At 51.0% G+C, this 21,419-nt stretch overlaps 1 protein-coding gene across 1 annotated transcript in view; it reads left to right on the top strand.

Moving 5' to 3' along the window:
• The first annotated feature begins 15,741 nt into the window (after nucleotides 1-15,741).
• Nucleotides 15,742-21,419, top strand: part of PAIP2B (poly(A) binding protein interacting protein 2B) — a 28,221-nt gene continuing 22,543 nt past the window's right edge. Inside the window, exon 1 of the mRNA XM_088128850.1 lies at nucleotides 15,742-15,859. The gene's annotated coding sequence lies outside the window, so the exon portion shown is untranslated. The remainder of the gene's footprint in view (nucleotides 15,860-21,419) is intronic.

Below are 21,419 nucleotides of genomic sequence, written 5' to 3'. Positions count from 1 at the left end.
GACTACTAAGGGGGTGCATTAAACAGGTACGATTAAGAGGCTCCAAAGTCCTCCTCGAGCACATTAATCAGGGGTTTCTTATGAAATCAGAGAGGTATCGAGTCTTGGGCCCCCTGCACCAATACTTGCATTAATGACTTGGATGAAGAGGTAGAGGGAATGCTTTTTAAATTTGGACATGACACAGAATTTGGGGGAGGGGGGTTACATAATGCCTTAGAAGGCAGAAATAAAATCCCAAGTTGTCTTGATAGTTTAGAGAAATGGGCTGAATGAAAATTCAGAGAGAAACTGCAAATTCTTATCTTAGGAAACAACAGTCAAAAAAACATACCAGAGAGGGGTTATGTGACAATATCAGCCCTTTGAGGTAGGCCAGGTCAGGAAGCAGAGGCCACAAAGGCTACTGGACATCTACCTTTTGTTGTGAGGTACAACAACAGGATCTGGAGAACCGTGCCCCCACTTACACGAAACAGACTCAAGGTGGGGTTATTTTGAGTTTTTTCCTCCCCCCTCCCCTTTCTCAGGGCTGAGCGGACGTCCACTGAACTGCTGTCCCTCTCCTTCTCCGAGGGTATCTCCGTCGTCCTCTAGAGACAAAGACCTTGGAGCAGTGACTGATTGCCAGCTGAATACAGGCAGTGTGATGGGGCTGCCAACTAGTAAATGCTGTTTCCAGTTCCATCCGCAGATGTAGAATTTCTGAATTGTAGGAGTCGATTCTATTGGGTCAGATGTCCCTTCACGTCCGGGCTTCCGGTGTGAGTCATGGCTGTCTAAAGACGTCTCCGCGAATGAGCGGAGATGACAACTACGGTCCTTCGAAGGAGAGATCGGGAGATTGCCCACACATGCTCTGAATGGCAGCTCCTCGTGAGGAGGCCGTAAAACAGCAGTCTCCCGCGGGTTTGAGCGCCAGGAGCCGAGGGAGACGGTGTCTTTGCTCTCAGCGGCGGCAGAGCCTTTCATAAGGACACTGAGCCAGCCAAACTCACTTTCTAATCACATTTGGAAATGTTTGATTTATGGATATTAGAGACCTTCAAAACAGCGAGCATAATTTGACACCTGGTGAGATTTACCTTCTTTGCATTTAAGAAATTTTAAACAGAAACTTAAGAATTTAAAATAATATACAATTGGCAAAAAGAAAAAAAAAAGATTTTGATTTAAGAAAGTTTTAAACGGATTGGGAGACCAGAGAGATTTGGAACATTGGTTATTTTTGCTGTAAGATTTGAAAAACAAATATATAATGAAATAATATACCCATGGGAAACAACTGAAATGGAACTAAACCCATATTAGAAGCTGAAGCTTGACGAAGATTACAAGTGGACACTAGAGGGAACTAAAGGACCAGGCAGGAAAGAGTTAAAACGGCTAAGCCGCCTATAACTTTTTCTTATCTTAAAGAGTTTTTTGAAACATGGACTGAAATAAAAACTAATATCTCAGAAGAGAAACAGATTTCAATGGCTAAACTTTTAGAAGATGGTGAGAACGTTTTTAAAAAACGACTCTTACCTGACACAAACATGTCAGAATTTGAAGGCATGGAAGACGACAAAAATGAGATTACCAAAATGGGAACACAAAAGACCAATCAAGAAAAGGATCTGGACGTGGAACAGCCATGACAAGAAATCCTGGACGATAACTCTTTATGGGATTTACAAAGGAGGCCGGTGAAAGCTTTGAAGACTCCTTCTGAACGCCAAAGACTGATGAAAGATCAGATCCTGCGATGCCATAGGAAGGATTTAAAGGTCAAGATTGTGCAGAGCAAGAAGAAGGAATGTAAAGTTGGACTATCTGACTGGGGTAAACTATTTGTTTGATATATCGGGTAACTCCTAATGGACTTTTTGCTGAACCAGGACTGAAAAGATGACAATTTGTGGATTACGCATAGATAAAAGTTAGGGTATGGGAAGAAGAGGGTTTTTAAAAAAAAATTGTAATTTTAAAAGAGGGTGAAAAATTACTGTAATAACTTATGCTTGGTGTGATGAAGATTGGAAGCCATTTTATTATTGTCTTTGTTTCCTTCTTTCATTTCATTTTCTTTTTTTTCTTCTACTTTTTTTTCTGTTTTTCTTTTCCCTGCACCTTCTGAACTTTTCCTTTCCTTTTCTTTTTCCTTCTAGTTTAGTTTGTATTAGTTTTTACTATGTTTATTATTCAATAAAATTATTAGCAACTAAACAAAAAGGACGCCCCTTCGAGTCCGGAGCCCCGGCGTGTAAAGTTCCAGAAACAGAACGAGGGAGCGGATAACCGGGGCACGAGAAAGCAAGCCCTGTGCGGCTCAGCCTTCGGAAGGCTGACGCTCAGACTCTCTGCGGCTGAATCCCTACAGAGCGCTTGCAAAAAAAGCCTGGGATTTGTAAACAGCGGATGAGTCAGGACAGGGGGAGAAGGCGCCTGGGGAGCCCGCGAGAACGTCTGCCGGACGCTCTGGCAGGCAGAATGGAAAGTCTTAAACACTCCAGAAGAGAAGGGCGAAGCCCTCTGCAGTCGCATCTCTGAGGACAGATTTTGCAGCGGCTCTGTCGCCTTTCTCCCCAGTTTACTCACGGCAGCCTAAACTGCTGCTTTTTGACTCCTGGCGGAGGTGAACGCTGTTCCAAGCAGATGGAAGAGACCCAGCGGCCTAGGGGATGAACTGCATGGAAGATAAACCCCTGCATCGCCAAATAAAGATGACATTCTTCCCTGATGCAAATCCTACCTGTGCTAAGGAAACTTTTAGCTCCCTCGCTACACTCCTGTGCCAAAATTAGTCACTGTCTTCTGTTCCTCGTTGATACCCGCTCTCATCTGACTTCTGGCTAAGATTGACAAACTGTAGTTTGCACATGGATCACGTTCTGAAGAAGCAGGATTTTTCTGCAGAGTTGATTTACAAATTGCTTCTATCTTTCTTGTCATTAAAAATGATATATAAATGCTGTTAATAAATACCTGTGAATATGATAGTGCAAACAAGGCTCTCAGCTACCTTCTGTGTACTTCTGACAAGTTCAGAATTATGGTTTCTGGGGTTTAGCAGTTGCCATCTTGATTCTTCTGACCCCCACAGGGACACCTGAGAGTTGTATTTTAATCTAAATAGTATTTTATAACAATGCTCCATATGTATATGCTGCAAATTCCATTGAAACGTGTTAAAATAAGGATATTCTGCCCAATTTTATTTGTACAGCTTACAGTTATTCACCCTTTATATCCTCTGATCAAAAATCTAAACAGTCTACACAGGGAAAATGATCACAAATGGTAGCCAATTGTTAAGGATGAGGACGAGAGGGAGAAAGGGCTTTTTCAGTAGTTGTGCCTTCCCACATGGAACAACAGGCCGTCCGAAATCTCTGTGACCTTCTTGGGCTTCTGAAAAGCCGTAAAAATCTAGTCCTTTGGGGAGGTTCTGGGGTAGATGGAGGGACCTGCTTTCCGCTGGTAGTTTGGTGGGGAACATGTCTTCCCCTCCTGCGGGCCATGTAATGTTCCAGTGTTTTCTTTTGTCTCTAGGTGTTATTGGATTAAAGCATCACAAAGTTGTGAGAATAATTCATTATCAAGACGGAATGGTTAGAAAATCATTAAAAATGTGGAAGGGGAAGAGGAACATCAGCCCGGAGCAATGAAGTCTTTAAGGCAGGGTTTCTCAACCTCGGCAGCTTGAAGATGGGTGGACTTCAACTCCCAGGCTGGCTGGGGAATTCTGGGAGTTGAAGTCCACCCATCTTCAAGTCACCAAGGTTGAGAAACCCTGCTTTAAGGGCAGCCTGGATACACAGGACTGCTATTCAGCAGTGAAGGCACCCAGCCTACACTTTCCAGCTACCACCATGCACCCTTGCCTCGAGTGAAATCTAACAAAATATGTGATTCCTTTGTTCACCTGTGGAAGCATCAAGGTGCAGGTGCCATTGCAGGAAGGCACTGACTTTTCCGTCTCAGATGTTCCGCATCTCTCCCTTCTGGATGACATCCCTGTTTTGCAGGGCGGAGATGTTCCATCTGTGGCTTCTTATTGCTCTCCATCTAGGGCCCTTCCGCCTTCCATGGTGGCTGGCTGCACGTGACAGTCAGCTTGTCCCCCCCCCAGCCCAAATCCCTTTCGCCAACCCTCCCACCCCAGGCAAGCCTAGTCACCAGCATCAGACATACCAGAACATTAAGAGACTTCCTATTTGCCCCTTTTAGGCCCTCCAGATATCAGGCAGTTCAAACAGTGACTGAGGAAGGTCATACACATGTATGTTTTAATTTAAGTTGCTGGTTTTCCTCGTGTGCAGATCGGAGAGGGGCTCCAAAAGGCCCCTCAAGAGGTGCCAGTTGCCCTCACCTGCCCTACAGGAAGCAATCTACAGTGGGGGGGAGAGAAGAATCCACGCTCATAAACAGCTCTCCTTTCAGTTCAAAGAAAAAAACAATCTTCAGTTGACCTTCACACTTCACATGACATCAGGAATGAAACCTTGTAACTTGGGCTTCACAAAGTGAAACCCTGGGAGTCTCCAGACCAATACTTTGGTATCCAACATGTTATCGAATTGCCATCCATCTAATAGTACAGGTAGTCCTTGTTTAGTGACTGCCTCATTTAGTGACCATTCGCAGTTACAACAGTGATGAAAAAGTAACTTTGTGACCAATCCTTGCATTTACGACCTTTAGAGGTCGCTAAAGCAAAGAAAAGCTGAAGGAAGATCATAAGCACAGTCACAGTTTCCCTTAGTGACCGCTTTGCTTAATAACCAAGTTGCTGGTCCCAATTGTGGTCACTAAACGAGGACTCCCTGTACTCAGTTCCTTGGGAACTGCTCCTTTTTAATGAGCAATGGCTGTTTCCTTAGCAGCCACCGCTGACCATTCTTGCAGAAACCTGTTCCGTAAATTGAACGGGCAAGGGGCCAGCAGAACCGGCCAGTGCTAGGCTCAGAACTGCAGCCATCTGGAAGCTGGAGCAAAGGGCCACGTGCATCGAACGCAGCTTGGTGTTTTCTGACCAAGGAAGGGAGTCATTCTCTGTTCCTTCTGGGCACGCTCTCCTTCTGCTCCCCGCTCAGTGTTTGCAGCGATGGCAGCAAGCAGGATGCCGATGAACCTGTGACGGCTGTAACGGCAGGCCTGCTTTCAGGTGATCTTTGTTTGTTTACCTACCAACCTAGAAGCAGGAGCATTCATGCCAACAATTTTACCTCCCATATACTGCAAGGAAAACCCCGTTTTAATTTAAAACCCTGTTAGATCAGACAGAAGACCTAACTACTCCAGAAAGATAGTGATCTAGTGATCTGTGGAACACGCGAAAGCAACTTCCCCTTGTTATGACATCGACAAAATATAGCAATAAGTTATTCAAGCCGAGGCCAAACAGACATTGCTGTGATACGCAGTTCAGTGAGATGACCTTGGCCTCACCTGCCTCCCGCTTGCAATCTTCTGAATGCACAAAAACCTGTGCGCATCTGGGGGATGTTAGGCTGGAGGAGAGTGTGCTAAGTGCATCCCTGTAAGGTGATCCTACAGACAGACGGTCAGCTGACAATTCTGAACAGAAATCACTGGACACTTCCCACCCGCCCTGCTGGTTTTTTAAAAAAGTGCATGTGTCCTTGTCGCTGTAAGTTTTGTGAGATATCAGCCCGGGGAGATGTTGTCACCCAAATACTGGATAAAACTTTTCCTTTTTTAGCGATTATCTTTCACTCGATGTTGTGAATGATGGAAAATCCACTGTTTCTAGACATCCTGCCCCCCAAAACTAGGGTATAGCTATGGTGACCGTTCAAGGACCAGAAGCCACTGGCTACAATCACTGAAGCCCTTGTCACCTCACGAATGGACTACTGTAATGCACTCTATGTGGGACTGCCCTTGAAGACCACCCGGAAACTGCCACTAGTACAAAACGCAGCCCCTGCGTATTCACCAGGACAACCTGTTATTGTCGTATGACACCAATACTGTAGGAGCCGCAATGGTGGCCAGATTATTTCCAGGTAGAATTCAAGGTGCTGGTGGTCACGTTTGAAGTCCTACCTGGGCTGGGACCTCATGATCTTCAAGACCGCCTGCTTTAAGTCGCCTCTGCCTGGCCAAGGGGTGCTTGTGGGAGACGGTTGCTGAGGGTCCCCACCCAATGCCAGGTGCGAGGGGGGAGTCAGAGGCAGCCATTTGCTGCAGGGGCTCCCCTCCCATCCGATGGAAGAACCACATCTTCATTCCTCGTATCCAAGAAGCTTTTTAAAATGGGCCTTTCAAACGTGCCTTTGCAGACTGAGTCCAGGAGGAGAGCTGAGATAAACCTAGCTGCCTGGTGTTACGCTTTTATGAGATGATAATGATGATCATTTGAATTGAGGTTGATGGTATTGGTTGTCATGGATATGCCTAATGATTTTGTCATTGTTGATCTATTGTAGTGTATTACATACATAGTATGTTATGCTGCTTAGGGTTGTACAATTGAAGCAGCACAGAAGCAGTTGTAATAAATCAGTGTTTCTCAACCTTGGCCGCTTTAAGATGGGTGGACTTCAACTCCCAGAATTCCCCAGCCAGCCTTGCTGGCTAGGGATTTCTGGGAGTTGAAGTCCACCCATCTTAAAGCGGCCAAGGTTGAGAAACACTGTGATAAATAAATAGAAACGTGTGCTCTCTGGGGAGGATCCTATGTCAAGGGCAGGATCTTGTAGCGTCATCTCCCTCCTGGACCATCGCTGAGGACATGGCCTCCCGTTCCTACCCACTCTAGTTCTCTGTTGACCGCTGTCTCCTTTCCCCCAGCGTTCTCCTTCCAGTAAGAAACTGACCCCGTTGGCTATAACTCCAGATATAGCCGCCCCTTCATTCAATTCAGGGGGGGCTGCATCGGGGTTCGCTCTGCAGGCTTTGCACCTGATTCCGAGAAGTCAAGACGGGCTTCCACCTCCTTTCAGGGTTTCCCACAGCCCAAGCCCTTTCGAGCAACCCTTGCTTAGCCAAGCTGCCACAAGAATGAAGCCCCCAAATTGGCAACAAGGGAATGCAGAACGTTGTGCGTGCAGCATTAGGGCTTTTTTTTTTTCTGTAGACAAGAAACTTCTTTCTGATCAGCTATTGATGTTTGTACTTCAGCTACAGCAGGAAGGGAAATATCCAGCTTAAATTCCTGAGCACAGCATCAGGAGCTGTTGAGACAAAGGGACCAACTCTTGCCATTTGTCAGTTCCGGTCAGAGACCAACTTCCTTTCAGTTGAGCGCTGAGGATCCACAATTGCGATCCTCAAAGGCCCAGAATTACAGGATGCCTGGCTCGCTTTTCATCTGCATCAGGGAAAAGACAAAAGGCCTCCAGCAAGAAATGCACCTCTTGTCACCTAGTAACTCAGTTCTTCTTTACGGAATATGCCAGGAGCAAAACCGAAAGCCTGTTGCACCAAAGAGGAATTCACACAGAGCTGAACGTTTGGTTATAGCTAATGCCAAGGATACAAACTGGTCATCTAACACACCATCATGTTTCTTTGTTTTGGCTTGGAGCGGTATTTCTCAACCTTGGCAACTTGAAGATGGGTGGACTTCAACTCCCAGAATTCCCCAGCCAGCGTGGCTGTTGGGGAGTTCTGGGAGTTGAAGTCCACCCATCTTCAAGATGCCAAGGTTGAGAAACTCTGGCTTAGAGCGAGGGCTCAAATCTGGCTCTTATGGCTTAGCCTGTATTTCAGAAGCCTAAATACAGTAGCCTGACATCAAAACTAACTTGGAAGGTTACATGCCAGCAGTTCCCGTCTACAAATGCGGGTTGGACCCAAACTGAAGCAAACGGAGTGACCCTTCCTTTCGTCTCCACACCGTTTTCATTTGACCGTGGACCCCACCGCTTCCTACATTTCACACATAGATGCATTCCCACGTACAGAAGCCAGACGCGTCACGTCACCCCCTTTCACCCAGCGAAAGGGTAGCCTCCTCCAGCCCAGCGCCTCAGTGGCATCGCGAGCCCACGCGGCCACCGGGGTTGCCCTACAGACCAGGCATTTTTGGGCCCTGGAAGGTCAGGCAACGGGTGTTCGGGAGTTTCCATCCCAACCCAGCCTCGAAACCCAGATGGTTAGCCAAATGGAAGGGCAGCAAGACACACAGGGCGGACCCCGTCCTCCAGGGTAGACCCTTGGCAACTACTTACCGCTTGAGTGGATCGCAAGGCAGCTGGGCCTGGGCACCTTTTGCATGCGTTGATCCCTTGCCCGTTTGCATTTTCCCATCGGGGAGGCCAGCGGAGACCCGGCAGAGTTTCTTCTCCAGCTTTTGTGGGGAGGGTAATCGCTCACAGGGTTCCCATCCAAGTGGTTCTGTCCGCTGGTGGGAGAGGGAAACCCCCAAGAGAGGGGCTAGCTCGAGGATGAGGACCCTCCTTCTATGGTGCGGATGATGTTGGGGGGCAGAAATGCAAAAGGCCTCACTTGAAAAGGGCATGAGGAGGCCTCCCTTTCCCCCCCCATCTGGTTCAATTTCAGTCTCCCACCACCTTTGCCCACCTCTCGCTCTCTCCCAGCCTTGTGGTTATCCTGGGGGCTGGAACGGCTTCCCACACGCTTTTCCCGGGGGGGGGAGGGAGGGGGCAGAAGAGAAAATGACACCTCCGTGTTGTGGTCATGGGACTCCCACGCCCGGTGGCGGTGTCTCCTTAGCTTTCCCTGGGAGGCATGCTGCCAATGTCCAACAGCCGGTCATCCAAGTCCAGCTGGCTGGCTCAGAGGCGGCCAGGGATGGCTCAGGATCAGGTTTGTTTTCAAAGCCTATTCAGACAACAAGGTGCGCCCTTGACCCGGACGAGAGCTGCATTTAGATTTGCGCTTCCTGGCAACTTCATGAAACGTCTTCTCAACGCTCAAGGCACAACGGCAAAACAAATTTAGCAAGGCTGACTTTTCTATTTCAGGGGTGTCTGCAAGGTGGAGGTCAAAAAGGTCAAAATGGCAGCCACAACCACGTGATCAACACCATGCCTGCCTTCGTGACTTTTTTGACCCCTGCTGTTCACTGCAAAGCGCTCTAGCAACTTCATTCCAGCTAGAGCGCTTTGCAGGAATTTGACTCCACTGGCTTGATTTCCTGGTTTTCAAAGATCCGTCATCATCCTTAGTCCAAATCAAATCAAAATTTATTGCCGTCCTAGATCAGGCTACACCTTTAGAGCATTTATTTAGGCGCTAACAGAGAGAGGAAGCATACTTAAACCTTCCCTCAATGACACAGCGCTGATTTCACGCTCTCTCCTTTCAGCACAGGGAGGATGAACAACACAAGACATATGATAGCTCGTCCCAACGTTGGACACGGGCCAAAGGGGCGGCCGTGCGTCACTGGCCATTTGCTGCTGCACTTGGGTCCTGCCGCCTGGTGGCTCCCGGAGCACCTTGGCAGCCCTCAGTCCCCACCCGGCTGCCTCACAGCCCAGCTGGGCTAAGGGTGCCTGGCCCGTGTCTCCACCGACGCTCCCGTGACAAGATCTCTTCAGAGGAAGGGGGGAATCTCCCCGGGGAGAGGAATACAGACATTCCTGCTGGAATCCTGGGGGCTGAACGGGGGCTTCACAGGCCTCAGACGAAAAGAGGCAGCTTAGGGGGCAGGCAGTTCTCCCCATGGACCGGGAGGAGGGAGGGAGGAAGGGATCCTCCGGAGGGAGCAGAGGGTCCGGCAAGGAAGCCTCAGCAGACCTCAGCCGGGCCAGGATGACCCACAAGCAGGGCCATTTCCACAAGCAGTCCGCCTGCGCCTAGCGCCTGGCCCCAAGAGGGTGCTCCGGGAACCAGCTCGGGAAGCTCGAGTCCGGAGCTGGGTGGGACCGGACCCCTCCTCCGCCCCGTTCTCCCCTGGCATGATTTTCCGGGCGACGCCCTGGACTTCCTTGGGACCTGATCATGGACAAACGTCCCGGCTGGTGGCTCTTGCTCCTCCACTGCCAGATCCAACCCAGTTTGCAATTCCCAGAAGCCGGTCAGGACAAAGACTCAGACCGAGGCTGAGACCGCCAGCTCTGAAGACAGGGAGGCCCGGAGGCTCTGATCGTGGGTGGGGGGCTGCTCTTTGCCCCCCACGCCCCTGCCTCGAGGCATGCCCCGCTGCAATTCTCCACCCCCGAGTCTGCCGTCCTCCCTGAGCTACATAAAGGTCCCCTGCTCCTCTTCCGCCTGGCCGGCTGAGCAAACGAAGCCCAAGCTTTGAGACGGGTGGCCATCCTGGGCTTCTAGCCGGGGCCGATTCTGTCTCTGCCTAGGGAGTGGCTTTTCCTCACGTCCTCCTCTTAATCCTCCTCTTAAGTTAAGATCCCTCTTAAAGACAGGGATCGAAAACGGCTGAAAGGCCGAGGCGGAGCAGGGCGGCCCCTTCCCCCTTCCCTTGGGAGGGCCTGTCGATTCCTGCTCCGCCACCAAGGGCGAGGGCCCCTTTCGCACCGCCTCGGTCGGTCCGTGACCTCGAGGCCCCAAAGGGCTGGACAGAGCGAGGGGTTCAAGTCACCCGAAGGCCGTTCTGCGCTGCACAGGCAGGAGAAGAGTCTTCCCAGCCAGGGCAGTTTGACGGGGGGCCCGTTCCCACCCGTCGGGGACGCTCAGAGTCGGAGGGCCGCATCGGGAGTGGCCGAGCAACGGCCCTTCCGTCGCTTTTCCTGTCGGGAGGTCTCGGGGCACCGCGGGGTGCAGCCCCATGGAGGCCCAGCCCGCGCTACTAAGAACACGCGAAGAAATTCCAGCCGTTTCTCCCGCCGATCAGATTTTATGTATGTATGTATGTATGTATTGCATTTAAATATGTACGTACAGTATGTAGGTATCAATTTATACACGCATCGCGTTTATATATACAGCCGCCCATCTCACGGACGTGACTCTGAGCAGGAGTCACGCCTCTGGCTCGATGCCCAGCAGACCGTCCTGCGTCCTGGGTCTGTCGCTCCAATGTTGCGCGCTGCCCGGAGTCGCTTGGTGCGAGAGGGGCGGCCATGCACGTTCACCAAATAAGTCCGTAAATCATCCGCCGGGGTCTGCCGGGGCTCCGTGTTTCGATGCCTCCTTTCCGCCCGCGTCCCGACGCTGTCCCTTCGCGGGACGACGCCCAGGCGAGGCGAGGCGAGGCGAGGCGAGGCGAGGCGGGCGTCACCGGGGACGGCGGGGCCAGCGGAGCGCACGGCGGGCGGCGGGGTGGGCCGGACGGGCACCGGGGACCCAGGCTCAGGTCCACCGCCGTGGTGGTGACGAGGACCGAATGCGGTAAGAGCCCCCCCCCCCGTACTGTACGGAGCTCCCGAGGACACGATACGGATAAGATCGCAGGCTGGAAGGGGCCGCGGAGGTCACCCAGCCCAACCCCAGGCCATCGCGGGCAAGGCCCCCAGACTCGGTCCTGCCGACGGGGCTGCGGAAGAGGCGCCCGCCGCGTCCACACGACGCGCGGGGCCAGCGGCGTGGCCCCGCCCCTTCACTGACCCAGGCGCCCCAGTAAATTCACCCGGGTTCACCCGACAAGCGGGGGCGGGGGCGGTAGGAGAATTCCCGACCCACGCGCGTCAGGTCAAGGCGTCGCTCTTGCGCATTCACACGACACGCGTGCCCGGTGTTGGCGGATCCAGCGCTTCCCCGGTTCCTCCAATTCCCGGGAATCACAAATACGCCGAGTCACAACCCAGCCAGCCGCATTTCAACCCTCTGAATAAATAAAGGAGGAAGCTGCTTCTGCAAACGGGGATCCACGTCCACGTCGAACCCCGCCCTGACTGCCGCGCCGAGGGGCGTCGGAGCGCTCCACGCATGCGCCAGGTGTTGGAAGCGGATCGCGCAGGCGCAGAAGGGTCTTGGGGCAAAATCCGCGTACAGTACCGTACCGCGTCTCCCTGTCTTCCACAAAGCGCTTGCGCAAAGCCTGGAAAACGATTGGAAAGGCCGGGAAGACGGGCGGGTATCAATGGCCAATGGGGTGTATTCTTGGGCGCCAATTGCGCATGTCCCGCCGCCCCGGCCGAGCTTCGCGCGCATGCGCCATTTGCACAGCGGTAGTGTATTTGCCTGCGAGACGGCTGGTATCTGCGATGGCTAAATGGAGTCCAGGAGCAGTCTACCGTTAGCAATCCCACTGGCCAGTTGCCAGGGTGCGGGCGTCTCCCAGCGCGGCCGAGGATCCTGGAGGACGGAGGGGCTGCGAGCATCCTGGGAGTCTCGCAGTCTCCGCGCAGGTTGCTCCAGGGGCTGCCAGGAGCCGCAGGAGGCGGCTTCGGGGAGGCGTCGCCCTTGGGCCGGCCTGCGTCCAGCGCGGTCGCCGGGCGGGGATGATAACTGGCCGCGTCGTGCATCAGTGCAGCCTGCGCTCCCCGGTCTTCTGGTCGTTACAGCTTTTAAACTGTCCCCAGTGGGTCCCAGGGGCTGCCTTCCGTGATTGTGGGCCCGGGTGCGCCGCCCAGAGTCCCGTGCAGGTGAGGCGGGCGGCTGTATAAGCGCAGCCAGTCCTAAGATAAAATAAACCAGGGCGCCTCAACCTAGGCAACTTTAAGGTGGGTGGACTTCAACTCCCAGAATTCCCCAGCCAGCCATGCTGGCTGGGGAATTCTGGGAGTTGAAGTCCACCCACCTTAAAGTTGCCGAGGTTGAGGAGCCCTGAAATAAACGGCCTCCGCCTCTGCAGCTCAGCTCCACCTCAGACAAAAGGAGGACCAGGCGGCTCTTGAAAGGGGGGCTGCTGGTCCGCGCAGGCGGATGGGGAGGGCTATGTCCGGCTGCCCCGGCTTCAGTTGCAGCGAACGCGGATACTCCGGACCCCTCTCCCGTGGCCCTCAGCCGTGTTCCCACAGCCTCCCCATCCTTGCTTTTCCACCCGGGGTCGGACGACGTGCTGCGCTCCCTTCAGCGGACAGACTCGCGCAGGCCCAGGACAGAAGGACACGTCGGTTAAAGGGATGCATCATCCTCCGAGTGCCCTCTCTTCCTGCCCCTTCAACGCGCCCTCTTCAGAACCCTTCTTCCTCCGGCTGCCTCTTCCCCCACACCCTCGCTCCACCACCGTTCCTTTGGCGCAACCAGCGTCTCCATTATGTTCTCAGGGTGACTCCCGCCCCTACGCCTGCTGCTGAACGCTCAGTTTGGTGAAACGCAGCAGAAAGAAACTTGCTTGCCCAACAAACAAGCAGCAAAGACTGCTTTGGGGCAGCAGCTTGCCAAGAAAAACACCCCAAATCATTTTTGCCAGCAGATATCAGCTGAGAGCACCGTTTGGTTGCGCCTTTTCTGACTTAGGCTGTACAGCTGCAGCAATGGTGGCGCGGGGATCAAGCAGCCTTAGGCTCCCATCTGACTGATCCATGCTCGGATGCCTGTATACCTGCTTCATCAGATGCATGGTCAGCTGCAGCGCACGAAACCTGCTGCCTTTTAATAAACTTTGTTGGAAAAGGTACTACTGGACTCCTGATTTTTTGTTACCACAGACTAACATATCTCTCTTCCTACAGTACCATGAAATTAGGTATTCAAATGGTGTTAATATAACGCACCTTTTTCCCCTTCAAAATCAGGCAGGCAGGCTGGCCAGAATGGCCAATTAAAAAAATAAGAGTAAACATTTTAAAAAATTAATTTGCTGCTCACACTAAAAGGTTTGCGCTCTTGAAGAATAGGGGTGTAGCTGATGAACCTAACTTTGCAGTGGGTCTACTGGGAGGAAGGAAAGCGAAGAGAGAACCACTGCGACATTCCTTGTAAGAAGCGGGTGTAGCAGCACAAATCAGTCAGAGAGGAGCCTCAGGCTGCCTGTTCATAAGGCCGCACTTGATCATCATAGCCATATACGGGACTGAACACGTTCGCCTTCTTGGGTCAAAAATCAGAGAAGTTAACATCTTTTCCAACTCACAAATTTTATAAAAAGCAGAAGCTTTTGTGAGCTACAGGCAGAGAGTGGCTACCAGCTTTGTTCTGGTTTTTGGTGCTGCGGCTCGTGAAAGCTGCCTTTTAACAAACTTTGTGAGTTGGAAAAGGGGTTCCCAGACTCCTGACTTTTTGCTACCGGGGATTCACACGGCTCTTCTCCTGCAATGCATTCGTAGGACAAGCCTGGCCAGTTGACCAAGGGACTAGCACTAATTCTTTTCCTCCTGGAAGCACGTCCCTTTGCTTGCAGTGATGGAGACAGAGGCCATTCTGGGTGCCTACAAGGAACGGCGTCAAAAGGCTCCTTTCATCTGACACATCCACATTTTGGGAACGGTCTGGAAGCAGGTCGCCATTCCTGCCTTCCGAGGGCGAGTCCTTCCAGAGGCTTCTGCGCCTGGCCATCGCGTGGACGGGTGAGGGTGGCGAACAATGAAAGAGGGAGAGGAAGGCGGGCACCGAAGCGAACGAGGGAGAGCATCTCTTTGCTCCGAGGCATTTCAGCACTATTCCAGGGCGCTTTCTGGCATGGATTTTGTCCTTTGGGCCAAAGACATACTTTTTGACTGGAGCGTGAGACGCCTTTGCCTCTCCCTTGTTCAAGGGTGAGGCTAAACCTCAGGAGGAACTTTTGAGTGGGACAGCTGTCAGCTGGACTAGTCAGGGTTTCTCAAGCTTGGCCGCTTTTAAGACGTGTGGACTTCAACTCCCAGAATTCCCCAGCCAGCCATGCTGGCTGGGGAATTCTGGGAGTTGAAGTCCACACGGCCAAGCTTGAGAAACACTGGGCTAGATGTCCCCAACGGCATCTTTTATCTCTAGGATTCTACATCCATGGAGTTTTTTCCACAGCAGCGCAGAGGTGCTTTGCCCCAGTCTTTTTCCAGGGTGCTTTTTATTTTTTTTAAATTAACTAAATACAAAGCAGAAAGACAAAGAATACGTAACACTATAAAAGACGAAGAAAAAACATACAAGATGTGCATTTACAGATATACACACATCAATAAATTGAAGCCATGACTGATCACACTCATCCGGAACTGATCCTTGTTCATCAGTTCTGCCAACCACTGAATGGTTGGAGCCGACGGCTTGGGAGCAGTGAGCCTCTCCACTCTGAGTCCGTTTCTAAATGCTTTTGTAATACTTTTATATAATGTTGTACTGTAACTTTTCCTGGCTGGGTTTCCTGGTGGTCTCCCATCCGGCAGCGAGCCCTTTTGCCCCCGGGCTGGAACGCCTGGAAGCCTTGCCGCTCCACCGCGGAGCGGCGATCCGGCCGAGCCATCTCGCCAAGGGGGCGGCGGCAAGGCCTTTCGGCCAGGACAAAGGGCCGAGATGCGACGGACTCTCGTTTCTCCCCCTTCGCGTTCTTGGTTTAGTCCGCGAGCTTCCTTCGCGGATTGGCGCAGGCCTTTGTGGAAGCGGCAGCTCCTTCCTCCAATCAGCACCCGGATGGCGGCGGAGGGGCCTGCCGAGGGCCAATGGTTCTCCCGCGCAGGACTGCCACGTGGGAGACGCGGCCCCTCCGCGCTGTTTTGAAGCGGGAGGGGGCGAGTGCAGGGCCTCGACCAATCAGCGCTGAGAGGAGAGGCCCTCTGGCTTCGTCACGCGCGGCTGAGGCGCGAGCCCAACCGAGCGAGGAAAGGCGTCGGACGGGGCTCCCGGCCAATGGGGTGAGGGCGGCCCGCCAGGGAGCGGGGGCGGGCCTCGTCGGGGAGCGACCAACGGGTGGCGGGCCAGCAGGCGGCGGCGTGGCGGGCGCTTCGCCGCGAGCCAATGGGCAGGGTGGGAGGGGCGTGGCGCGGCGGGAGGCGGGGCCGGGTGAGTGGCAGGCGCGCGGGCCGGGGCTGAGGGAGCGCGAGCGAGTCGGGCTGAGGCGGCCCAGCGGGCAGGCGGGCATCGCGCAGCGGCGGCGGCCCCGCGGGGCCCACAGCAGGTACGGCGGGTTCAGGGCCTTCGGCGCGGCCGGCCTTGGTCGCGTCCGCCCGAGGCGGGGAGTGGGGGGAGGGGCTCGGGACACGCGTGTTCTCTCCCGGGGCCGTCGTGGGGACTGGCAGCTGCGGGTCGACGGCGGCAGACGGCCCTCTTCCCGCCTGGCCCCTGGGGACCCTCCTCCCGCCCGGGTCTGGAGGCGCCTCGGCCGTCCCGGGCCCGCTGCCTCGGCTCTTCGCCTGGCCCAGCGTCGAGCGAGGAGCCAGCGCTGGAAGGACGCGGCGGCCAGTCGTGCCCAGCCCACTGCCTGGACCAGAAGCTGCGCTTTTTCTTTGCTCTGGGTCAGTGTTTCTCAACCTCGGCGACTTTTAAGGCGTGTGGACTCCAACTCCCAGAATTCCCCAGCCAGCCGTGCTGGCTGGGGAATTCTGGGAGTTGGAGTCCACACGTCTTAAAAGTCGCCGAGGTTGAGAAACACTGCTTGGGTACTGGAGCACCTTTCTTTTCAGCCCTTGCAAAGCTAGAAGGCGAACCTCGCCGTTGCCTCTGTCAAAGTCTCATTCCGGAGTGCTGCGGAGAGCGGTGGGACCACCTTTTAATCTGAACCTGCGGAATGTGAGAGTGTATCCCGCGTCGCTTCGCCAGTTTTAAGAAGGGGGCACGTAATGAATGTCGAAGTATACTCATTTCCAAACTTCGGCGGTGCCATTCTTGGTTCGATTGGGGGAAAAAGGGATATAGCAAGAAAACGTGTATCTTTCAGTTTTGTCCAACCTTAATTAATGAACAGTGCGCTGCTGTTTTTTGGCGGGGAGGAGCAGGACTGGCATGAGTTGACTTCGACCTGTCTTGGTTTTTGCTTGGAGAATGGCTGTTCTGTAGCATTTGGGGCAATGGGGAGATTTTCTGCTAAGAACGGTTTGTGGGACACTCCTGAACTGTGTTACTCTCTGGCTTGTACCTGAAGGAAGAGGTTGGGCCTCTTTTGCAAACCACCCCATAAGACTGGTTCTACAAACCAAGGGTTCCAATGACTTTAAATAGTGAGGACTAGATCATGTAGGTTAGGGGTGGCGAAAGATTAGGTCTTTTAGTCATCCTCAGCTGGTTGCGTTTGCTGTTCTTTCAGGGAAGGACTTCTCCCGCTTCTTGCTCTTCCCGAGTCGGATGTATCAGTTCTTTTCCTTGAACCTGAGATGAATGGATTGGATAGGTTTTTCACAGATCATGCGTCCCTTTGAAGCCAATGTTAAATGTGAGTGGTTGGTGCGTCCTACAGGAAACTGTGGAAGAGAACTGTGTGTGCGGGCCTTTAACCTGCTGGATTTTAGCAGGAAACCCTGATCCAGAGAATGAGCTGAGGTGAAGTGGCATGTGCTGAGGAAAAGCGCTACATCTGGTGTGATGCCTGGTGCTAATTTGGATGCATCTTTTGGGAGGGGACCCTCATGTCCAATTAGGAATGGGTGCTGAAGGTCCTTTGAATGCCTGCCAAACCAGAAAAACTTGTATTTCGTTGAACTTGTGCAGGAGGGGCCCCTGAGCAAAGTTAGTGTGTTGGACAGGTTTGCAAATCAGAACAGCATGGGAGTGCCAGCTATTCCTGAGCTTATCCTGAAAAAAAGGTTTGGAGAAAGTGTAGTGAATTCTGGCTTTTGAAAGGTGAAGAAACATTGCACATCGTTAAAATATGCTGTGCACATTAGGCTAACTGATACTTATTGTTTTTCAGCCTCCTTTTGGCATCTGGTGAGAGATCTTGTGCAAATAATTTTGTTGGATCACAGATTAATTCAATCTAGTTAATTCTTTGTGCTCTTGTTCATATCAGGTTTATGCAAGAGGACTTCCCAGTAGGTATGAAAAACCTTGCTCTAATTATTTTCAAGTTTTATTAGGTGAACCATAGAGAGCACCGTTATGCATCCTTTTGTTCAGTTTTCTGTCAATTCAGCAAAAGCTGTTCTCTCTTAGTGATAAGGAATGCCATTCTAATAAGAAAAAATGTTCTGGGTTTTTTTCTTGAAGAAATAAATGCCTTGTTAGGAGGGAGATGGATTATAATAAAACAGCCATCCACAGTTTGATACTCTCCAGAGGAGATGGACCAGACATCTCATCCCTTTTAGCTGTCCTGGCTATTAGTAAGGCACCAGATTAGGGAAAGAGTTTAACAAAGAACTTGTGGCAATATAATATGACTGTTATTTTAAGGTACAACCCTTTTGTACTCCAAGAAATATGCTTGGCTTATTGTTTGGAATCAGGTTCCATTGGAAGCTGTGTTTCGGATCATAGCCTGAGTGGGTAATCTTCTGCATAGTGGCCTGGGAGCTGGTTGTCTTGTGTGTGGTTTTGCTTCAATTTGCATATGTATAAAACTGAACTGGAAGCCTGTGAGCTCAACAAAGGTTGCGTGTGCTGGATCTGTGTCTGAAAAACTGCTTGTGATTTTGCTGAATCAGTGGGGTCTTAATGCAGCATTTGAAAGAGGAGAGGAAAGTAGAATGAGTAAGAGAAAAGGAGGTTGTTAGAAGCAGAGAGCACAATTTCACAGAAGCCTCTAAACAAGCATCACAAGCCACAGCATGCTTTGGCCTTCAGTGCATTGCACCTCCCTTCTCTCCTTGTCTGCTGAATGAGCAGAACCACAGGGAATTTGTATGTCTGAACCCTATACTGTAGTGTGCCTGAAGTAAGACAGCTTCATGACTGATTTGAGGTTTGGCTTGTTTCAAACTAACCATAGTTAAAATTAGGGGGCTTAGAGAAAACAAGCTAGAATTATTTTTTTAAATGGAAGTTCAAGTTTCTAAGCTCTTCGTAGTCATACTAGAAAGAAGAGGGGGTAGGTGGAACCATTCAATCATGGTTTATTTTGACATTTAAACTAGCCCTGGTGACAAGGCAGCCTTAAAAACCAAATAAATAAATAGCCCATTAAGATGTCCATTGAAAAGGGAGATAAATGGGGTGGGACTGTGTAAGAAATGCTCTCAAGGAGTGTGATGAAGTGGGGAAAATTAAAGCTTATTAATCTACCCAGAATAAAAGTGTCAGAGGAGATCTGCAGTTAACTATCAAGTCAAACCTGTGAGAACAGGCCAAGGACATGGAAAGACTGTTGTCCTGGCAGACTCCCATCCCAAACAGGAAGGCTTTATAATACATCCGGTGAGGAAAGCAAGTGGCCAGCTTGGAGGCATTCCAGAACTTGGGAATCTGTTGTCCTGAGGCTTTGGTGTCTCACTTCAAGTTATGGAGTTATGGAGGTTCCAGCTTGAGCTTCAGCATATTTTAATGGAGCAAGAAGTTAATGGAGCCAGAAAAGGTTTAAAGGGATGGTGAGCAGAATGGAGAGAGCTTCCCATTATAACTTTGTCTCCTGCAGCCATTCTCCTTTCATTTTTATATAATCTTTAACTTCCAGATTTTGGCCATAGGTAGAAGCTGAATCATTTTTGTTAGTTTCAGGAGGCATTGAATGGTGACAGCAGTAGAGAACCTGGCTTATAGCTTTGGGTAGCACAGCTCACACTTTTAAGATGTCTGCCCCTTGCCTCTTCTTCTTTCAATCCTGTTGTTGTGTACAACTAAGAAAGGAGTGTTGCAAAACCAGAGCAGCAGCACGTGCATGGGCCAAACTGACCCTTGTGGAGAATGCAGCCTGTCCCAAGGCCAGTATGGAACTGGCTCAGGTTACGTGCCACAGCTTCTCATGAGTAGCATAGAGAGGCTGCTGACTCCCTATGTAGTTTTGCAAATCATTGACTAAGTCCCTAACAGACGACTTGCTCCTCCCAATCTCTGGAGAATACTGAGTTTCCTGAAGTTGTGTTCCAGTTGTTTCTCTTTTTACAAGGTGCTTGAGTTCCTGCAATTCACACCCTTCTCTGAGCATGCTTCCCAAGCTCTGGTGAATCTGACATTATTCAAACACTTAACAGTGCAGCTTGGTGAGCAGATTGGAGGGTAAACAGTGGTGTGTTTAGTTCAACCTTCCTCTACCTGGCATCCTGTGGCTGCACTGCAACCTGACTTCAGCCACATGAGCTAATCTTCCCCAAAGCTGTTTTTAATATTCTGCTTGATGCTTGCAAAAGGCCTTGTGACCTTTGGCAAAGGGAGTTTCTGTTCACACACATTGTTTCCAGAAAAATGTCTTTTTTGGTCTAGCAGCTATAAAATTAGATATTCGAATGTTGCAGGAAAATTCTGGTGGCATACTGTAGAAAATGTGTTTTGTTGCAGTAGAAAGTGTAAGGCATACTGATGATGCTATTGATGATAGTATGAATGACTGATGATAAGTAGGTGATGGCTTCATGTGGGGAGACTTCAAATTCAATACAGCTAAAGCATTGAAAGCTCTTTTACTTTTCTGCTCTGGTTTGGGTGCTAGTGCCTTAGTCTAATAAAATGGGCTGTATACACATGGTATATTTTATTATTAATACTTTTAAAGCCACGGCAGTTCTTATGAGCATTCATAATTATTTACATGAGGCAGATGTAAAATTTGCATAATGAATGTGTTGAGAAATGTGGTGACAGGGAAAACAGGTAAGGGTGTGAGCCTGGCCTGCCTGTCAGTTGACGATAGTAACACTCCCATGACTGACAAGTCTAGGCCATGTTCCCTCTAATGGTGTCGCGACTCTGTGTAGCTGAGCCTGTTCCATGGCTTTGCATGTCCGCAAGACATATTCCCCACCTGCAAAACATGCAATAGGATGCCTGGATATTGTTATGGTAAGCAGCTGCTTCTCTCCTTGATTGAAGTCAGTGAATTCCGTCTCCTAGGCTGAGGAAAGTGATGGAGGCAGCACCTGGCTCTGTTATTCCTGGCATGGGATTACCGTTGGCAGATACCATTCTCTGCATGCATTATGTAGTGTGTCTTTGAATTCTATATATTTTAGAGTCACTCTGTATTTTATAGAGTCACACTATATTTCTCCCTCCCCAAGTCCTGCCGTGCTGCCTCATCGTGGCAGGGGATATCTGTGTTCCTGGGAGGGACGAACAAAGAACGTCATGCGTGTATGCCAAGACGATACACTCCCAGCAGGGTCATCCAAGGCGTGAAGGTCATCCCAGCTTCCCAGCTAAAGCAAGCAGGCACCTCTCTTGGGCAGCAGCGATAGAGGAAGATGCCGGAGGCAGAGGATCACTTTAGTGACAATGGCAAAGGCATCCATTCATACTGTGCAGGAGAAGGCCATGGAAACCACAGGGATAGAAAGTGATTAGAAAATCTGTCTATGTGGTAGCTAGGGGTCGAAAACGACTTGGCACATAATCAATTGGTCTATATTTCTCCAAGCTTTTACTGAGAAACAGCTCCATCATTTTTATGCAGAAAAGTTCATTGTTGTTTTACTCCCACTTCAGGCACCAGTGTCCTGTATTAGTGCCATGAGAAAGATCACAGAACTCCTCTCCAGCGATTGCTGGCAGGGTTGGCTCGCTGTTCCTCAAGTTGAATATTGTGCCCTGAACAGAAGGAGGATACATGACTTGCATTCCGTGACCCTTGGGACTGACTTCATCCACTTCCTTGG

This window comes from Python bivittatus, unplaced genomic scaffold (genome assembly GCF_059951505.1).
Source record: "Python bivittatus isolate LINGU-HERP-01145 unplaced genomic scaffold, Pbiv_v1 ctg000740_np1212, whole genome shotgun sequence".
Classification (NCBI taxonomy): Eukaryota; Metazoa; Chordata; class Lepidosauria; order Squamata; family Pythonidae; genus Python; species Python bivittatus.
This window is presented reverse-complemented; position numbering and strand designations above follow the sequence as displayed.